This window comes from Magallana gigas, chromosome 10 (genome assembly GCF_963853765.1).
Source record: "Magallana gigas chromosome 10, xbMagGiga1.1, whole genome shotgun sequence".
NCBI lineage: Eukaryota > Metazoa > Mollusca > Bivalvia > Ostreida > Ostreidae > Magallana > Magallana gigas.
The window spans coordinates 4,378,905-4,387,916 of record NC_088862.1 but is presented as its reverse complement, the minus strand read 5'-3'; the positions used below and the strand labels follow the sequence as shown (position 1 = coordinate 4,387,916).

Genomic DNA, 9,012 nt, shown 5'->3' with positions numbered 1-9,012 from the left:
ATTTAAATACTTTCAGGGGCAATAACTATTAGAAGGGGTCAGATCCTTTCGGTATGAATTAATTGAAGAACACTCTAAGTGAACTGAAGACTTTGGTAAAATTTTCAAGTCTCTATCTCTTTTGGTTCTAGAAGAGTAGCGATAACAAGCAGATCGTACAATAGCGGCAATAACTCTGTAATCTCTAAAGGTAGGAGACAAGAGGCCATATTTTAAAATGTTTTAAGATGTCCTACATGTACGTAATTCATGAAAAGGTTTTCTCTACCACCCTAAACAAAAGAGATCTTAAAACTCATAGATAAACGGATTTCAAAATGACCTTGACCTTTATGTCATTTTGTTCGGCCAAGGTAGGCGCTTCCATCCCAAGTAGTCCGAAGTCTCTATGACAAAAAAAGTTGGAAGTGATTTTATAGAAATTTAAATACTTTCAGCAGCAAAAACTATTAGAAGGAGGCTCAGATTCTTTCGGTATGATTAAATTGAAGAACCCTCTAAGTGTAGTAAAGGCATTGGTAAAAGTTATAAGTCTCTATCTGTCATGGTTTCAGAGAAGTAGCGATATCAAATTTGTTAACTCAAGGGCAACAACTGTGTAAGTTCTGAGAGGTATCAAGCAAAGGGTCATTTGGTACCATAACGTTTAATGGTCAATAACACAAAGAAAAATTCTTTCAATATCTCTTGAAACAAAAAAGCTCTCCCTGGAGAAAAAGAGAAGAAAAAATATTTAAAAAACCAGAAGAAATACAAAAAAAAAACAGAAACGAAATCAAAAGGTCTTTCACCTGAAGGGTTGACATGTATTTTCATAGATTGTTAGTGCAAGTGAAACCCTATAAATTAGTTACAAATATTTTTGTGCTTTTGGTCTGTGTTTTAGAATACATACATATACCTTATTAATATACCTATTAAAAGGAATTTATAATTGGTATTTTGAAGCTATTACATTGCACTTTAACAGTATAATGTAGACAACAAGAAATGAAAGGATTTGAAAATTTGCAGACTGTATAGAATGGAACCCTAGAAATGATAAAGATGTTTAACATATAATCATATTAAATATATTTCACTAAAATCAAACTTATTGAAATCCCAAAGCAAAATCTTCTTTCTCTTCATATATAGGACATAGAAATGCATTATGGGTAACCACTTGATTAACAAGTGGTTAACTCAGTTAAAGCAGTGTCAGCTAACCATTACGTTTAATTGCTTTCAATCAACAGATTTTAACCACTGCGTTAGCTGATCAATTGATTATGATTTAGCATGTCTTTATCCTTAGCGCAGTGTTAAATTTAACCACCTTTTGAAAAACTGGGCCCTGAAGTACACATTATTTGTGTCACTGGTAATTTGTTGTTGTCATTTAATATAGCACATTTGCACATATTTAAAAACATGATCTGAATTGTTTTCATTTCTCATTTTAATTGGTTTAAGGTTTATATTTAAATTAATTAACAAATCAAAAAATGTTCTATCAAAAGGGTTTTTCCGATAACAGAAAATAAGATGTTTAGGCAAGCTCCCAACATCTAATCTAATCGTCAGTTACAACATTACGTCTGTTTAGAAAAAAAGCACATGGCTTAAATTGATTTACAGTTTGATAATATATCAATTGATTAAGAAATATATTTGGCAAATCTTTTTGAATTTATCTAAGAACAGATAAATTAAAAGGAACCTTTTTACGTTTTCAGATCAGAAAAAGTAAACATCACGTTGAAAACCCCAATAATTTTCTGGGTCCACATAACTTAAGTCAGCATTTTTTTTTTAAATTTGGAAATCATATATACAAAATTATATATCTTTCAATCCTTGTTTAGACGTATTTCAACTAGATTTAAGCATACGTTTTATTTTTTACCGTCTTAGGTAATGATATCCACAGAGTAACACAGTGGCCACGGAGTTGTATAGGCGGCCACGGTGCAACACAGTGCTTTTTCTTAAATTTTCCAATACACATACACAGACCGTTTTCCACCGTGTTTTTTTTTTCCATGGTGGATGTCGAGATACTTGTGACCTGACTCGTGACTCGTTTTTTCCATAAACTTAAAATATACCGCAGGTTTATAAGCATCAATCCATTTCTTCAATTCAAGCCAAATGGATTATTAAAATTCCAATATATAAATTATGATAGTTACATGTACAGCCGTTAAAGTAATATCAACTAAAAATAGTCATTTGATTTTTCACTTTTTTGGCATTAAATTTCCAAAAATATTTTACTAGTATTGAATTTGATAAATTATTTCGTCATATTCGTTCATAAGCTTACAAACGCCATACATATCAGGTAAAGTTTCCCTCTTTTTTTAAAAAAGTAAATAATAAGAAAGTAAAAAATAAAGCATTCGGAGGGACGGCTGACGGTTAATTGGTGCAGTTCATGTGATATTCTGATTACAAATCTCATAAACTTTGAAATTTGAACTTTTGTTCTTCATCTGAAATTATGAAATTAAATTATCTTGTTGACAGACCATTTCATTAATAAATTTTTATCTACGATAGCAAAATATCCAATGGTTTCTCTTTTAACATCATATTGAGCAAAACTTGGTATAAACAATTATTTGTTATATTTAAACTAGGGTCTTAACACGTACGACTAGACCATGTATAATTTTCTTTTCAAAGTTTATTGATATTGACCAAAAATTGCTGACTAGTAAAAACGTTTTTTTTCAGTTCAAGATATTTCATAATATATAATGAATAAAGAATCTAATTGCTACATAAAGAACGTACAAGAGAATAGATTAAACATAACTACAACACGTACGGATATAATAATTTCCAACACTCTTTAAAATTAAATCAAGAGTAATTTATTCATCTTTCATAAGAAGCAAAAACTTTTAATCATAAATTTCATTCAAAACACCATTTTTAATTTCCATTTAAAAGAATACTGATTCATTGTTTTAATATTAATAAACTCTTGACAATGACAGAAACCTCAATACTTTGCTTTGTTAAACGAGCCAATTCAATCAAAATTTTGATGCCGGTAAATGCAGAGTTGCTATCTAAATGCAATGACGAGCTATGCGGCAGTAGATACACCTGATCCCCAATGTCTAACCACATGGCTGCAGACACCGAAGCACCATTATTTTGCGGATCACCACCAGAAAATGCGAGGGTTAATCGCTTCGAATTTTTGTAGATATAGACGCCATTCCCGTTCGACATACTTAGGACAGACACGTGGAAGAAGTAAAGACCAGAACTTGGACACGTGAATACTGTTCCGTTGTAGGCGTTGCCTTGGTTAAACAGTATTTGATTACCTTTGATGACATTGGTGGTGCTGCTGTAAGAACCGTAGTTTTGTAGTGAATCCCACATAAGTATTTTTAGTAGCTACAACACAAATAAAATGCATTAAATGATAGATTTGAAATGAATACTTAAAATAAAACAAAAATATAGAGATATGCAGGAAAAAACAAATCATTACCGATCGCTTTAATTATCAGATAAATATTTGTTTAAATTAACGTCGTCATCAGCGCTTTAAATATATGCGCTCTTTACCTGAATGTAATTTCACTCTAATCAGGAATACACATACACGCATTTCTAAAATTTAACTTCGTAAAGCTTCTATGCAAAATCACCTCACGCCAAACTATCATCACTTCAATTGTATCAATGATTCAAACTGTGTTTCAAGTACCGTCAAGTGAGCATTGCTGAGAACTAGGGAGATATCTCATTATTATTAATTTAAGATAAGATTTATGTTTACTAAGAAGTGGTCAACAAATTACCTATAAGCTTCTTTCTAAAAAATTTTAGATATGATTTGTTTATCAGTTTTTATTCTGCAAATACAAAATCTGTTGTCCTTTGCTTTAAATTTGAGTATTTTTTATTTCTGAATTCAAAGCTTTTTAAGAAGACCAATATAGTATAAAATGCCTACGACCCTCCAGCCTTCATAAAATAATTCAAATAATTCATTATTTGATAAATACAATAAACATCTTTATTTGTTCAAAAAACTATTTCATACAGCGATTTTTTCAATTAGAGAACAAAAGGCCATCCACTTTTGCAGCGACCGATTGCATAGCGGAGTTGATCTAAAAATATCAACTCCCAGAAATAAACAAGAGAGCAAAAGATCCGTTCTCTGGTTGCCAAGTATCGTCACAGTGACATTCTGTTATCGGCCCGAGTTTAGGTGGAAAGGAAGTTGCAGTGTAAAATTATTTGCAATGAATTGTTTTGCTTTTTTCAAACATTTACATTTAGATGTCCACTACATCATATATTATTTTCAGGACTACTATCTTACTTTGCAAGGGAGATATTTTGATAGGACTTATCCCCCTTTTCTAACATTATGAATTTCAATAATAACTTTAATTTTCTGCAATAATTATATCATTTATTGGAATTTATTTCCAAATTATATTCATTACTTTTAAGAATGGAAACAAATATCTAGAATACTTACAACATTGCTTTTGTACATAGCAATTTCATAACTTTATTAAAATATTGTTGAAATTAGCACTTCAAATTTGGAAGTTTTTGATTTTAAATTTGAACAAAATGTAATGGCAGATAAAAAATTGTCAATGATTTTTTTTTTATATTTCATATATCAACCTTAGCTTATGTTTTATAACTTATAAAATTTCATGGCCACTTTCTTGGCATTCGAGAGAGATACTTAAAAAAAATCACCACTACCTCTTATTCTGGAATTATGAAATTTTGTGACAAATTCAATTTAACGTTATAGAACCACTAAAAAAGTAATGCATCATTTAGATTTATCAAAACACAAACAGATCATTATCAGATTATATATCTGATTATATTAACTACTTGTGATTATGTACATTCACATATCTAAAATTAAAAATGTTAAATTTTCCCAAACCCAGGTTGTGACAGTTACTATTCGAGAGCTATTATGTACGGGATAAAGATCTATCAAATCTTGTATGACGTCATCATGGATAAAGACATCAAAGCATTATACATTCAAAACAGTTATGACGTCATAATAGAAATAGCAAATAAAAACATCATTGCTAGGTAGTAGTCAGGTGATCAGTGTCCTGTTCCACCTCAATATTTTTTTAGAACTAAAATTGTCGTCCTAAATATCTTTACCAAGTTATCTGTTAATTTAATACATAAAAGCCTTGGTAATTGTCTCAGCAAAAAAATTTGTTTGCCCACTGCCTTCTTTTTGCAATTAAAACCCGACATATTTCCGTAGAAAATCATTTACTAATATTATTTCGTGATTTACCTGTGATATTCTTCACATTGTTTTTAATTTCTTCTATTTCAAGACTCATGTTAAGTAAATCGCTTGCTCCCATCTTGGCATCCATCTCAGTAACAGTGAGTAACACCTGTCTCATTAGCGTGTCCGAATGTGTTGTCTTTTCCCGCACAGTCGTCTCCAGGTTTTGGAAACTTCTCTCTAAGGCGTCTATCTTCGAGTAAATGTTGTAATTGCCACTGTCTGGATGGCCTACGGAAGCATTGGCATGGTCATTGAGAAGAAAGGCGCCGGAGAAAGTTGTTGTTAAAATAACAAGAAAAAACAACAAGAGTGTCTGTGAAATAGACATGATTGTCAACCTTCTCTGGATTTTAACTATGTCTCTGCTTTATATAGGATATTTTAAGATTTAAGATCTCTATCTAATCGTGTTCTGACTAATATATCGCTCTAAGTTCTTTTCAAAATCATAAATAAATGTCTTAATTAAAATATTATATCTTGTTTGGCAGATTTAGATGTGAAGGGACAAACATATTAGGCACGTGTATGAGGTTTTTTGTGGGTTTTGGTATGGCATAAAAGAAAACGAATTGATAACAGAATCTCATGGAGCATTTTATTGTACTTCAATAAAACCTTAAGATAACATTCCCAAGAACACATTAAACGTGTTCTATCTTGTAAACATCTTGACAACCAAACAATGTTTGTATCTATTTCAAACAAAATATCCTTTACTCAACACGATTGTGTAAATTGTTCTAATTGTGCTTTGTAGCAACCTCTCACTAATCCACGTCCACGTCCACTAATGATATAATGTTGCATTAGTGGTCAGGATGTTGACTACTAATGATATAATTTTATCATTAACGAAGTACCTAACCGTCCGCTAATGATATTGTGGTGCTGTGTACAGGGTGTGGTGTGGGTCCAATTGCACCACAAAGCCGCGGGGACAAAAAGCACGTCCGAGACTTTCAAATCTTTATTCAGAACCGACAGATAAACAGTACGCCGAACCCGATGTTCGAGCCCGACACAAATTACAATACATGCACTACACTACTCCCCTTTTTCTAAGGAAAATGTCACACAACAACAGTGTTCTGAAATGAAAATTAATCATTTGTTCGAGGATAATCATTCATCAGCTAAAATAAACACAATTTAAATGTTCAAATAATAATGTCATTTTAAGACGCATATCTGGATGGAGGTTTAATCTTCCTTCCACGCCTAGTTGTCGTATTCATGGTCGTACAGTCATCCTCCAAGTTAGTGTCTCGACACTCCTCTGCAGAATCGTCTTTTAAATTCATGTCCTCGCCAACATCAGGTAGTTTTGGTATGACCTTGACCTCAGTCTTTTTACTTTGGGTGTTTTCCTCACCGTGATTTTCAAGGTCCTTTAGTTGGATTACCTGCTCCCTCCTCTCATCAAACTCCATACAGTACTGAAGCTGTCTTCGAGCTTTCGAAATCCACCTAGGCACCGTTTCTAGAAGGCAGGGCTTGAGACGATCATGATGTAGTATTGTAGAGCCCTTCTTTGTAATGACTTCATATAATACTTGGCCAAGTTTTCTGGCAACAACTGCTGGACCCTTCCACAATGGCTGTAACTTTGGGCTCTTTCCAACCTTCTTAGCATCATCTTTAATGTATACTAGATCACTAGGATTGTACGACTTCTCATGTGTACGCAAGTCATGCAAGCGTTTTTGACCTCTTGATGCACTTTTCAAGTTTTCCCGAGCTATATTCTCACACTTTTTCATAGACGATCGCAGTTTATCTATGAAGGGAATTTCATCTTCCTCTACTGGGTTTAAACCAAACATTACCTCTTGTGGAAGATGAACCTCACGACCCAACATTAGTCTGTTAGGTGTAAGGCCAGTGCTGGTGTGAGGAGTACTTCTGTATGCTCCAGCAAGCAGAGGGATATGTTCGTCCCAATCATCTTGATTCTGGCTGACAAAGCATCGCATCATTTGGAGAAGAGTCCTATTAAATCTCTCTACCAACCCATTTGAGGAGGGATGGTATGGAGTTGTTCTTGTCTTTGCCCAGCCCATTAACTCTGCTAGTCGTTTCATCAATTCACCATCAAAATTCCGCCCTTGGTCTGTGTGGAGTTCTAGGGGTACTCCAAAATGAGCGATAAAGTCCTTCACTAGAACACTGGCTATGGACTCTGCAGTTTGGTCAGGTAGTGGATAACACTCTGTCCATTTAGAGAACTGATCAACTAGTACAAGAATGTATTTATTTCCTTGTTTGGATATGGGGAATGGTCCTAATATATCCAGCTGTATTCTGTCCATTGGTGATCCTGCACAATACTGTTGCATCAAAGACTTGTTTACTTTGTTAGCCTTTTTGCTTAGTGCACACTTTTCACATGCACCTACAAAAGTTGTCGCATAATCTGTCATGTTATACCAGTAGAAGGATTGTCGAAGGCGCTGTATGGTTCTTTTTATTCCAGGGTGCCCTGATAATGGTGAGCAGTGAGCAATTTCCATTACTTCGCCCTTCATTGCATCTGGCACTATAAAGAGTTTTCGGGTTTCTTCAGGAAATTCCCATCTGTAGAATAGGCAATTATTGCTCAACAACAAGTTTTCTCTCATCAGCCAAAAGTGCCTCAGACCTGGTGACTCTGCAAACATTTCCTCTCGATGTTTTGGAAAGTCTTGCTCTATCCACTTAAAAATCTTACATAGCTCTGGATCATCTCTTTGTTTCTGTCCCAATTCTTCATTGGTGTAAGCGTTGAGGGATATCTGGGGACTGACCTCCTCATCTTCATCACCATCATCAGACTCATCCATCCTTGTTATTTGGCAAACAGTTTCTGTCTCTTCATCCTGCTTGGGGACACTGTGTCCTCCAGAGCAAGTATCTGGGTCAGAGACATCACAAGATGGGTTCCCATGATTTGTTTGGTTTTCCAAAAGTACTAAACTGCTATCACTCTTGACAGCGAGGGGTATGACATCATCTACATCAGAATGAAAGCGAGACCACTCCTGGTGAATTTTCATGCAGTGTTTACAACCACCACAAGGCAAGTCAGATACGCTTGATCCAACAGTGTAACAGTCACACTTTGATTGCTCTGAAGGGTATCTAGACAAGGCATCTGCGTTGCCATGGTTTATGCCTTTTCTGTGTTGAAAAACAATGTTGAATTGGCTCAGGTGTTCTAACCATCGCGCAAGCTGCCCTTGAGGAGTCTTAAAACGATACAGCCATGTAAGGGAGCCATGGTCAGTACGAACGATGAACTGTCTGCCCAAGAGATAGTGTTTGAACTTCTGAGTGAATGTGACAATAGCAAGAAGTTCCTTGCGTGTAACACAGTACTTTGATTGTGCTGGGCCAAGACGCTTACTAGCATAGCTAATTACCTTCTCTGAGTCACCCTGCAACTGTGAAAGTACTGCTCCAATTGAGTAGTTGGAGGCGTCTGTATCTAGAATGAATGTATTCTTAGACAGTGGGTAAGCCAAAACAGGTGGAGAAACAAGCTTCTCTTTTAGAACATCAAATGTTTTCTGTTGCTCAGCTCTCCATTTAAATGTCACACCCTTCTTTGTCAATTGGTACAGTGGTTCGGCAATCTCAGAGTACTTATCAATAAACCTGCGATAATAGTTGGTGAGTCCTAGAAAGGATTGTACATCCTTAACACTCTGAGGCTGAGGCCA

At 34.6% G+C, this 9,012-nt stretch overlaps 1 long non-coding RNA gene across 1 annotated transcript; it reads right to left on the bottom strand.

Annotated features, from left to right (window-relative positions):
• Positions 1-3,162: 3,162 nt before the first annotated feature.
• Positions 3,163-5,659, bottom strand: LOC136272394 (uncharacterized). The gene is made up of 2 exons (XR_010710399.1): positions 5,312-5,659; positions 3,163-3,399 (listed from the first exon to the last, which is right to left on the bottom strand). It is a non-coding gene; the product is annotated as an uncharacterized lncRNA (long non-coding RNA).
• Between the last annotated feature and the right edge of the window lie 3,353 nt (positions 5,660-9,012).